The sequence below is a fragment of the Equus asinus genome, chromosome 4, assembly GCF_041296235.1.
Source record: "Equus asinus isolate D_3611 breed Donkey chromosome 4, EquAss-T2T_v2, whole genome shotgun sequence".
Taxonomy (NCBI): domain Eukaryota; kingdom Metazoa; phylum Chordata; class Mammalia; order Perissodactyla; family Equidae; genus Equus; species Equus asinus.
Genome location: NC_091793.1, coordinates 23,603,275 through 23,615,710, shown reverse-complemented (window position 1 = coordinate 23,615,710; position 12,436 = coordinate 23,603,275). Strand labels below are relative to the sequence as shown.

The following is a 12,436-nucleotide window of genomic DNA, read 5'->3' as shown; positions in this document are numbered from 1 at the left end:
CTTGGGACAGAGCAGGAACAAGACAGAAAAAGTTCCTGCTCTCGTGGAGCTGATACACCCCGGGGACGGGAGAGTGCATATAAACCAGTAAATAAACAAAACAGCACCGGGTGTGTCAGGCGCTCTCAGGAAACAAAGAGACGAGGGGGCCCAGAGCAATGAACAGAGCAGTCAGGGAGGGCCTCCCTGAGGAGGTGACAATCCACTGGGCAGGAGACAGCCATGCAACAAGCCTGGGTAGCGCAATAAGCACAAAAGGAACAGCAACTCCTGCAGAAGGAACAGCGTGTGCAAAGGCTGGGGAATTAGATGAGACGGGAAAACGCCCGGCATACAGCAGATGCTGGACAAAGATCAGCTGCTGGTATTACTGCTTTAACCCTGTGAGCTCCTTGCGCCTGGCTTTCCTCTTCTGGAAAATGGGGCGCTGTGCAGATCCAGGGGAATCCTGGGTCTCCTCCACATACCTGACTTCATTTAAAGGAATCCCTTGTTCCATTATTATTCCTCCCATTTTGCAGGTGGGGAAGTTGAGGCTCCCATAAACAGCAACGTCAGGACACGAACACAGGTCCTGCAATCCCAAACGCCGCGCTCCCGCAGGCCTTCCATGGTCTCGCTGTGCACAGGGCGCTCACTACCTCGCCCCATCCCATCCCAACAGCTCCGAACGTCAGAAAAGCTCTTGTTGGGTGAGCCGAGGTCTGTGCCTGGCGGGTCCCACTTCTGCCCTTTGGGGCCACCGAGGACAGCCCTCCCCGCTCTTCCCCAGGTCCATGTGCCATGTGAAGAGGGCTGACGGGTTAGAAAGAGCAGCTGCTGCCCTAGGAAGCGCCTCCCAGGCCAGGCCCCGTGCTGTGACTTCATCCCCTGTGTCACGTCCGCAAGGTGAAGGAGGGATTCTGATCACACCCATTGTACAGATGAAGAAACTGAGGCCTAGAAAGGCAGAGAAACAGGTCCAGGGCCCCCCACCTAGAAAGCAGCACAGACAGGATGTGAACTCAGATCTCTGTCACTCAAAAGACAGCGATCCTGCCTGTCACTCCCAGGCCCCTCAAATGTCCCTCTTTGGACATCCTTTCCAGTCCCTTGCATGGCCTGTCCCCTGGCGACGCCAGGGAGGTGGACAGAACAGACCTCCCCTGATGCTCCCAGGTACCGGCCAGCCGCTGGCCTGGCAGGCTGCGCCCCGTGAAAGCAGCCAGGAGGCAGGGGACTCAGGCAACAGCTAGGGGGACGAGGCCCACCTGATTGAAGGGTACACAGAGGCCCTGGAGCAAGCAGAGGGGAGCACTGAACAGGAAGCCAGCCACACCTGGTTCCATCCCGGCTCGGTGACCAGGGTGCTGTGTGACCATCAGGAGGCCCTCCTCCCCCGCAGGACCCCTTCCTGCTGCTACGAAGTCAGGTCAACACCCCCGCTACTTAAGGGTCTTGGGGAAGGGCAGGACGAGGCAGACCTGTGGTGAGAGGGCCTGCTGTCACCCCCAGGCATGTCAGAAAACCACTTTAAAATCACTTTTTAAAGCAATTATGTCAATGGTGGTGGTTACCACTCACCGAGTCTAAGCGCCAGGAACCACACCAGGGCCATCACAGACATCATCCCAAGTGACAGCAACCCCAAGAGGCATGTGCATCAGTCCCATTTTACAGATGGGGAAACTGAGGCACAGGGTCCTACAGCTGTAAGTGCCAGAGCCAGGATTCAAACCCAGAGCCGTGTGCTCTTGCATGCTGCTTCCTATTATGGGTATTCAAATAAAATGAGTGCTTTGGGAGAATACCTGGGGACTGAGGGAAGAGAAGGGGGTGGTGGTGGAGGGGCAGGCTCCCAGGGGAGGAGTTAGGCCTGGTGAGTTGGACATTTGGGGAGGCAGGTGCCCTGGGGTTGAATTCCAGGCCCAGTGCCTGACCACTGTGCAACCTTGGGCAAGTCACTTCCCCTCTCTGATACCTCAAAGGCAGGTATCAACACGAGGGGGCTGGGGGGCTTCCTGGAGCACAGCAAACATGAAGGATGAGGGTGAAGTCACTTGGGGACAAGGAGGGAGCTCGATGGGGACTCATATGCTCAAAGGCCCTAAGGAGGGAGACAGCTCGAGGAGGCAGAGGCTGGAGAACTTGGCCAGAGAAGTGGTGGGGAAGGACAGAGAGGGCCTTGGGAGGAGGGACCCGGTGGGGCAGCAGCCCCTCCCCCTCCCCCCTGCCGTCCTCCATGGAGCACCCCGCACCCACACTCCCTCCCTGCACAAGCCCCTCCAGAGCGCCCAGCACCAGCCCTCCCCCTCCCCGGGATCTCAACACCTTGGCAGCCACAGCCCCTCCACGTGGGGACCACCGCATCTTAGAGACGGCATCTCTCTCTCCTAGCAACCACCAACACCGGGCCAGCCAGCCAGCCTCCTCCCTCTGTCTCCTCCTCTCTCCATGGAGACCACAATGCCACAGAGGCGGCTCCCTCGCCACAGCAACCACCGTCACTCAGCACCCGCCCCGGACAACAGCTCCCTCCACGTGGCCACCACCAACACAGCCTCGCTGACAGCCTCAGCCTCTCCTCTCCAGGGCAGCCACCAGCCCCAACCAGGACGCAAGAGCTCCTGCCGGCCGGCCGCCTGCGGCCTCCTAGTGTCAGACTACGCTCCCTCCGCCTCCAAGATTCAGTGACAGGGATCAGGCCCAGGATTGATGCCGCCCAGCGTCTCCCCTGCTCCAGCTCACCCCCAGCCTGCAGTCTGCCCTCTCTACGATGGAGAGGCCCAGCCGAGGGAGGAGAAGAGGCCATGTCCATCCCCTGGAAGCCAGCCCCCACCCCTAGGTGGTGCACAGACACCACTGGCTCAGCCTCTCCGCCGGGCGAAGGGGCAGGACTGCGGTCTCTGAGCCAGCAGGGGCTGCCTCGTCCTCCCCAGTGGGCCTGTCCCAGCCCCCCAAAGGCCCATCGCTCTGCCGCTGCCTCCCAGGCCCTCTGGAAGGGAAGCTGGGGAGGGACAGGATGGGGGCGCTCGCAGCTGGGGCAGGGGCCCTGCCAGGCAGGAGGGACAAACAGGAGGCCGAGGCCTCGCTACATCACGGGTTCGCACGGCCAGGTCATGTGAGCTGTGCTCGCACACAGTCAGAAGGAGCCTGTCCTTACCAGACGTCTGTGGGCAACGGGGGCCCCTCCGGCCAGCGAGGCTCTGTCCCTGGCCTGGTCTCAGGGAGGTCCCCAAGGCAGTGGCGGCGGCAGCAGCGGTAGCAGTGGGGTCTCAGGTCCTGGCCCAGCTCAGCGGCAGCTCCTCACCCAAGTCCTCTCCTTCTGCAGGAGGCAGGGGGAGAAAGGGGAGGGAGGGAGGGAGAGGGGAGGAGGAGAGAACGAGAGGGAGGGGGACAGCAGGAGGGAGGGAGGAGGGAGAGATGCTGAAGTCTTGAAGGGTACACTCACTTCTTTCTTAGGTTTCCCATGGCAACCGAATATACCACAAATGAATATCAGTGTGAGAGAGAGGGAGGAGGCAGAGGGAGGGGAGGACCAGAGGGAGCCGGAGACAGAGATGGAGAGAGATAGAGGCAGAGAGATGGGGAGATGGGGGAGAGAGCTGAAGAGATGGGGGCAGGGAGACAGAGACAGAAAGATGATGGGGCAAGAGAGATGGAGAATGGCCTGGAGACCCGGCTGGAGGGCTGGGGGCTCCCCACCCTACCCCAGAGGACTCCTGGAGGAGCGGAGGGCCCAGGGGCCACAGGACTTCTTTCAGTCCCCCCGCGGCCCCTGGGCAGGAGGGCCGAGCAACTGAGGGGTAGATTTTCTGGGAACTGAAGGGCTCCCTACGCCCACCCACCCCACCCTACTCCACTCCCTGCTGGGCCCCAGAGCCTGGAGGTTCCTCCCAAGTCACAGTTCCAGGTCCGCAACTCACACTCATGGACACACACGTCACACCCAGGTGGGATGGCCACACGCACCTTCACACTGACCTGAGGTCCAGGGCCCCCACACACAGCCTCTCATGCCCAACCACGCCACCCTCCTGTTGGTCACCCCAACACCGCCCACTCCCTCTACAGCTGGACCCCACTCCATCCGCTGCAGGGCACAGGCACCCCTCCCCCGGCCCCTGTCCCAGCACGCGTCTCTAATTCAGAACTCTGCCAGGACTGGCACGCGCCCTCCCCAGTGTGCCCACAGCCTGTGCCCCGCCAGGTACAATCCCTCTGCCCCGCTTCCCGCCATATGTGCTCACACCCCCTACGAGCGAGCGAGGTACCTGCCCGACCTCCACCTGCACAGACACACACGCTCCCAGGCAGATGCGCCCCGGCTGAACCCTGCCTCCATCTGTGCACACACGTGCACACGCATACGCTCATCCCCTTCCCGTGGAGACCCCTCTCCCCGTCTGGCCCCACACCCACACCCACCCAGATGGTCCTCCCGGCCCTCCCAGGTAGGCAGGGGCTCACATCTCAGCCCCCTCGACGCTGTCATTCACAAACATCTGTAGACCCACCAGGTGCTGGGAGCCAGCCACAGAACAGAGACACACACGCAGTCCCTGCCGGGCCTCAGCCCCATCGCCATCACCCACCCAGAGGCCTGCCCCAGGAAAGAGCTCCCAGCCCAGGCCCGGGGGGGACCCCCCATAGCTATGGGGCTCCACGTGACCCTGAGCCCAGCGGCCAGCAGGGACAATATGGCACCTCAGGGTGACACTATACCTTCACACACAACAAGCACCCACGGGACACTCAGACAGCGTCCAACACAGCAGAATGTCACACTCCCTCAGACCCACGTGTCCACACAGATGCAGACGCACTGTACACAGCTGCCCACAGCACCCAGACACAGAGGTGCCCGCCCCAACACGCAGACACACACACACGTGCCAGCATGCCTGGGGACGCTGCACAGACACAGGTCAACACACCCACAGAAACACGCTGGCCCCTGCTCACTGGGGACCGTCCCCCAACACACACCCAACCATGCCCGGGCACACAGCCCCTACAGACGCACACGCCAACACACACACACGCTCCAATCATGTCCACACACGGGGCACCGCTCTCAGATCCGCGCCCCCCGCACACACCCGCACAGCATTCCCAGGGTAGTTCACGGCGGCGCCCCGCCCCCCCGCATCCTGTCCACACCCACCTGACACACACACCCCCTTGCCACCAACTCGGCGGGTCCTCGCGCCGGCCGCCCCCTCCACCCCCTCTCCCGGGGTCCCGGCGCGCGAGGACCCGCCGCCAGCACGAGCCCCGCGCCGCGCGCCGCGCGCCGCGCCCAGAGGCCGTGAAATTGGCTGCGAGCGTCCGGGGATGCGGCTGCAAATCCTGAGCACAGGGAACCAAGGCGGAACCCGGCCGCGCGGGGCGGGGACACCGCAGAGCTGCCAGCGGCTGGAGCCGGGACCGGCGGGCCGCGGGCGGCAGCGGGGGGGCGGGGGACGGGCCCGGGAGGGGGCTCCGTGCGCGCTCCCGGCCCCGCTCCGGCCCCGCCACCGCGCACCGGCCCGGCGTGGGCCAGCCGGGGACGCGCCCGGGGAACCGACCCACTCCGCCGCCCGCCAGACCAGGACCCGCCTGGCCATAGCGCCCACCGGATGAACGGCCTCGGGCCACAGGTCCGCGACCCTGGGGTCGCCGCCTCCGGGAGGCCTTCCGGGCTCACCGCCCTCCTCTGGCTTCTCCGCTCCCACCTCCACCCCGGCCTCTGGCCTCTGCTCGCACGCACAGCCGCAGGCTCAGCTCCACCCGCGCCCTCGCACCAGAGTAAGGGAGGGGGAGGGCATCGCTCCATCCCAGATGCCAGGGCAGGCCCCCTCCAGCCTCACTCCACCCCCACCCACCCCGCACTTCACGCTTTTACCAGCTGTGCAGCCTGGAACCCGCGGCCGCACACTCTGCCCCGTCTCCTCCTCTTAGCAACAGGAATGATACAGAGGGGCGTTCTGAGGGGCTCCCTGAGCAGGCTTACAACAGCGGTCCGAATGGAAGATTATTACTCAGGATTAGTCAGTATGGGCCTCGGTCTTGCTGCTGTGTCACCCAACGCAAGGTGCCTCAATTCTCGGAGCTCAGGGTCTTCTGGAAAATGAGGGTGGCCTTGCTGCCTGCCAGGGAGTGTGGGAGGAGTCCGGAAGATCCCTGGAAACCCGCAGCAGACCCCTCCCCTGCCATCCAGCCCACAAACACATGAACTCACCTTCTGGAAACGCACTAAAAATGCAGGGTCCTGGGCCCCACATCAGCCCTGCTGAGTAAAAACCTCAAGGGGCAGGGCCCAAGACCCTGCATTTTAACAAACACCCAGAGACTCTGGCACTCCCCGACAGAAAGGAGAATGCTCGGTTTCTTAGCTCCGTTTACGGTCTTGTGTGGTGGACCAAAACCACACGTCCAGACCCATCTTCCCAAAATCCACTCCAGGCTTTCCTCCCTCTGGACCTCAGGTCCCTGTGTGTGCTCCACTGGGCATGCCCCCACCCAGAGGCCGGCTGGACCTCTTTCACAATCCTCCAGCAAAATTAAACAAGATAATAGAGCATCGGCCCTGGGCTGGTGCATGGCAGGTGTGCGGTCCTGGCTTCTGCAATGCCCCGAGCAGCAGTCGCTCCAGCTCTCCCACCCTGATCACAAGGCTGGCTCAGCATCTGCCTCCAGCCTGCAGCACCGGACCCCTCCCGGGCAGGGCACAGACTAACGAGAACCACCTGGCAAGCAGGCCCTCCTGGGTGCAGGCCCCACGCTGGGCGCTGGGCAGAGGTTCCACGGGCCTCCCCTCTTCTCCAGGACAGGAGCTCATCTCTGGGGCCCACGAGCCCCAGGCCCCGCAGTGATCCTAGGTAAGCTGTGCTTCTAAGGGTGTGTGTGCTGTGCGTGTGGACTGAATGGAAAATGCACCGGCCCATCCTCAGTGGCACGTAGAGAAAAGGAAGTTGTTCAATAGCGTTGTTTGAGAGCCTACTCATCTCCACCTGTGTCGAGCTGACCTCCAGAAGGAGAGACAGACAGGAAATGTCTAAATAAGCAGAGCCACGAACTCCCCTGACCCCAGGTAGCAAGAAGGACAAGGAAGGCAGGGAGGCAGACAGGCTGACCCACAGCCTCTGCCTCCCCAAGGCCCAGGGAGAATTGTGGGAGGAGAGAGATGACAGAGACAGGCCAAGAGGGAAACTGAGTCAGGCCTGCCTTTAGGGGCTGGGCAGGCAGCCCTTGGGGACTGCTCCTCCCTTCCCCGAGACAGGTGGTGACCAGTGCACTCACAGGCTCGTGCACACACATGTACACACAAAGTCACAGACACACACAGACACGCCCTGCCCGCCTTCCAGCCCCTCTGCACACTCCAGCTGGGGGGCAGGCAGCTCCCAGGCCCTTCTCCATGTTTTTCAGGACCCACAGCCTGGCTCCAGGAAACAGTTTCTATGCATTTCAGGGGGTGGAAGTGGAGGCTGAAAAGAGAGGGAAGGAAACGCGCGCACGGACACACACACAGCCCAAGACCCACTCCAAGAATAAGGGAGACAGATGGGAGGGGGAGGGAGCTCATCTAATTGACACCTACTATGTGCCAGACACAGTGCTACGCACTTGACATCCTCTCACGTAACTAACCTGGAAGAGGTAGGAATTCGGTACCACTCTCCCCCTTCCCAGTGAGGAAACAGGGCCTCGTGGAAGTGAACGCTCTTGCCCAGGACACACATGGAGAAGAGAAAGAGGCAGGATTCAGACCCTGAGCTGAGCCCCTGCTCTTCCACATGCAGGGGGAGACGGGGGAGAGCACAGCAGAGTGGTCCAGGGGGCCACCGCTGAGGCCACGACAGACTCAGGGCCTGGGGAAGATACTGAGCCCAGGGCAGCATCCCCCGCATCACCCAGGGGAGCTCCTCCAGAGCACCCAGCGTTTGCCCAGGCTGAGCCTGACACCAAAGGAGAACAGGGAGCAAGGGGCTGCCTCAGGAAGGCCACAGGTCACTACGGAGGGAGGGGCACAGGAGAGATGGGGAGCGCCACTGAGACCCAGGAACCTTTCTGCCCCTCTGCCCCTGCAGCCACGACAAAGGGCTTCCCCATTTACAGATGAGCAAAGCAAGACCCTGCGGGGTCCCTCGGCCAGAAGGGCACCCCAATGGAAAGGTCCCCTGGCAAAGTTGTTCAGCAATTAACAGTTAATGATGCAAGAGTCCACCTGCGGGGCTTCCAGTCCTGGTGCCACTGCTGTGTGGCCCTGAGCTGGTCTGTAACCTCTCTGTTTCTTGTCTGTGAAATACGGAATAATCGTAGCTCTACTGCAGACGGCTTTCGTGAGATTACACGAGTGCTGCTTATGAAGAGTTTCACACCGGGCCGGCTCAGTACAGGCCCAATGAATATTAGCGAATGTCATTATTATTATTATCACTGTAATTATTGCTGTCAGCAGCGTCTTGCAGCCAGCGCCCTTCCTCCGGCACCCAGGTGTAAGCCGGCCCAGGTGGCTCTCCAGTCCTTGGGGGCTTTCTGGGGGGAGGAGGAGGGAGCTCTATTATTCTGACCCCGGAGACACCGTCCCCAGTACCAGCGTCGCTGCCTCTGCCCCGGTGCTCACTGAGCCAGGGGAAGGTTAATTAACAGGGGATCAGGGCTGGCCAGTGGGCGGCAGAGGATCCAGTTAACGGCCTGGAGTATCAGCGCTGCCCCTGGAGAGGCCTGACTTGCTAGGCAGGCTGGGGATTGGAGGCAATGCTGCTTCCGGGCTGTCCGCTCTGCACAGCACAGGGTCCCAGCAGATGGGGTGGGGGGAGCAGGAGGGAGGGCCCAGGCCCAGGGGCACTGTAGCTAAAGAGGGTGAGGGTCACCGCCACGGGTGCCGTCCCGGCCCTGCACGTGGATACCACACTCGCACACTCACTCATCAAGCCTGCAAGGCCAGCAGCCACCGCCTGGCCGACAGACAGGAGAGGCTGACCCCCGTGTCACACCCGGCGGGACACAGCCAGCAGAGGTGTGACTAGAACCACTTCTGCTTCCAGAGCAGACACCCTATCAGGCCTCAGGGGACAAGGGAGCCACACTGGGGAGCAGGCATGGAGCCCCCGGGGATCCCCCCCCCCCAGGGCCAAGTCCACTAGAGAAGGCTCGGCAGCCGACGCACCCATTTCTATCACCGTGGCAATCTCAAATCTCGTGGGGCGGAAGAACAAGCAAGCAGTGGACTGGGAGTCAAGAGGCAGCCTCTCCTGTAGTCAATGACCTCTCCGCCCTGGGCCCGTCACCCTGGCACCCCACCCCCCACCCCCACTGCCCATAGCTCCCTGACTCGCCATAAAACCAGAGTGCCCTGGGAAGCGGACCTGCTCACCCAGTGTGTCTCCCACACCCACCCAGCAGAGGAGCTCCCACCAAGGGCTGAATCAACCACAGCTTACTGTGCCCTCCAGCCCTCACTCTGCTCAGCTGTCACACGGCCCCATGAGAGCCGTTGGCTCCGGCAGCCTCACAGGACGGCCGCTGGCATCCGAGGGAAGGAAAGAAAGTTCTGTACAAAGTAAGACAAACCCAGAGGGAGAACAGCTGCTCTGGGCTGGGAGACAGAGGCGGGGATGGCGCTCACACAGACTGAGCCCCCCCACGAGCCAGGCGCCGGACCCCCGGAGGCCCACCGTCTCCTGTAAGCCCCCTCACCTCTCTAACCACCCCGCGGTCACAGATGAGAAGCTGAGGCTCAGAGAGGTGACGGGGGTCCCTAAACCATAAACAGAGACTGCCAGCAGAGGATCAGCGCCAGAAGTCTCTGGCTCCCCGGCTGGGGCCGTTTTCTGTTGTCATGAGCACTTGCACTCACACTCACTAGTACACACTCACCCCAGGGTCTGTGCCACCTGGCTGGGAGCGGGCAGAGAGCAGGGACTGGCCCAGGGAGGGGTAGAGGCTCCCATATGAAATGGGGGGCAGAGGAGATACGCTCTAGGGGGGCAGGTCTTAAGGAAAGGGTCCCACACTCCCTCAGGAAACGGGGCCTCTTGGGAGGGACCACTCCACCCTAAGGCCCATCCATCCCCCTTCTCGCCCCTCACAACACAGAGGACGTGACCACACAGCCACATGCACGCACAGTGACGCCTCGCACACCCTCCCACTGACATCACACACTGGCTGGTGGGGGTGACCCCTCACACTGCCATCCCAGTGACGTCACCAGCAACCTAGAGCTGATGTCACGCCCAGAGGTTCTCACTGACGTCACATCCACAGGCCCATGCAGACGTCTCTCTCACACACACACACACACACACACACACACACTTCTCCCTGATGCCCCCCTCAATTATCCCTCCGTCTTCCTGCCTGGAGGTCCCCGCCCATGCACGCCGCTCACTCAGGACAGGCATTTACAGAGTGCACCTCCATGTGCATGTGCGTGCCTGCGCATTCCTCTCACAGGACACACATTTACAAACATGTGCAGGCCCACATGCCCTGCTGATGGCCTGGACATGGCACGTCCCACAGGTGCCCACGGGCCCCAGGAACAGGTGTGTGAGTGGGGCACACACATGCATACCCACGCAAAACCTCCCAGCCCTCACCATGTGGCTCCCCACAGGAAAACGTCCCCCAGGGACTAAATCAGGCAGACCAGACCAGGCCTGCAGCTTCCACCACATTCCTCCAGGTGCTGCCAGCGCCACCCCCTCCCCCAGCTCCTCTCCTCCGACAGCCTGGCCTGCTGACAGCCGACAGCCGCCGCAGCCCAGACACACACACGCACTCCGGTCCAACACCTGTGTCTCTCGGCAAGGGGACCAGGCGGAGGGAGGCAGCCGCCAGGCTGGGAAGGGCCCAGAGCTGCAGAAAGTGCCCTCGAGGACCGCGGTCCTCCTGGTCCTCCAGAGCAAGCCAGGGTCACCGCCACCACCCGCTTCCCATCTCCCTCCTCGGGCACGCCTGACACACCACAGCCGCGCTGCCTCTGTCCTGGACACGAGCTCCCTGAGTGAACACGCACATAGACACATCAGCTCTCTCTCCTCCAGACGCTGAGGAAACCCTGCTGGGCACGGACAGTGTGTGTGTCTGTGTGTGTGTGTACAGAGAGAGTGGGGTCCACCCCTGCACACGGCCCTGGGTGCACACACCCCGCACACACATCCCTCCCCACGTGCACACACCGCCCCTCCAACCAACAAGCCCACCCCACTGCCCTTCTCCTCTGCCAGTTGCTGGAGCCCACACACGCTCACACACACACACACACACACAGCCAGGCAGTGGCCTGGCCCTGCCAGAGCTGCAGTCTCTGCCGATTGCTGCTGCTTCCCTGGGCTGCCTCCCTGCCTGCCCGGCACCAGCGCCAGGAAGAAAGGGGCAGAGCCTTCGCAAGGGTCCCCACCCCCCGGGGGTCCCCACTCCCCAATTCTGATCCTCTTACCAAACCCATCGCCCTCCTGCGGGGAAGGGGGGTAAAGCCCCACCCCGGCCGCCTGCCCCTGGAGCTGTCAGCCAGCACCAATCACCCCCCCTTACCAGCTACGAAGATGAATTCCTTGACCCCGGCAGCGCTCCGTGAAAGCGGGGGGCAAGGCCCACCGGTTCGCAAAGATGGGGACAGAGAGGTGCGGTGTGGCACTCACCGGCGCCACCATCGAGCCTCTGCACCACCCCCCAAAATGCTCACCTCACCGACCGTCCTCCGCGACCTCCCGCCTCCACCACTACCCCCACCCCCCACACAGAGTGGTCCCCCGGGGGTCTCACGGGGATCCTCAGACCCAGGAGGCACTGGGGTGGCTTTCTCCATCTCATCCTCCCCTGGCTGTGTCCCCCTCCAAGCCCCACCCCACTGGCGGAGGGGGGGGCCCTCCGGCTCCAGCCCCCACTCCCACCGTCTCTGCCGGCCCCGGGCGCTCGGATCCGGAGGAATTCACTTACCTCCAGCCCCAGCCGGGATCCGGGCTGAGCGCCGCCTCCGGCAACCGCGGCCGCGGGGCCTGCGCGTGAGTGAGTGTGAGCGCGGGTGCGAGTGTGCGCGGCGCCCGGCCGTGGCTCGGTGCGTGTCGTGTGTCTATGGCGTGGCCCGTGTGAGTGTGTGTGTCTGTGAGCGAGCGTGTGCGCGCAGACACCGCCACCCCCGCCGCCCGGGAGGGGGCCCGGGCGCAGCGTGCGTCAGGGGCCGCGGCCGGCGGTCTGTCCGTCCGTCCGCCCTCGCCGACCAGGCGCGGGCTCCCTCCGCAGGCCTCTCCGCAGCCAGACCCTCCCGCCCCCTCTCCCGGCCGGATGCTTCCACGGACACACGCACACTCGCAGACACACGCCCGGGGGCGGGGGCCGCGCCTGGCTGGAGCGCGGCAGCTGCGGCGCCCGGGAGCGGCGGCACCGCGGACGGCTGAGCGCCCCCACCCCGCCCGGCCCGGACCGGCCTGGCCCTGTCCAGCCCGGGGTCCGGGTGCCGCCG

General features: G+C 63.4%; 1 long non-coding RNA gene across 2 annotated transcripts in view; it reads right to left on the bottom strand.

Annotated features, from left to right (window-relative positions):
• LOC106837590 (uncharacterized) overlaps positions 1–12,436 on the bottom strand; it is a 47,177-nt gene extending 34,741 nt beyond the window's left edge. For both annotated transcript variants that reach the window (XR_001399669.3, XR_001399670.3), the window contains exons 1-2: positions 11,914–12,436; positions 3,143–3,304 (exon numbers count right to left, since the gene is read on the bottom strand). This is a non-coding gene — a long non-coding RNA (uncharacterized lncRNA). The remainder of the gene's footprint in view (positions 1–3,142; positions 3,305–11,913) is intronic.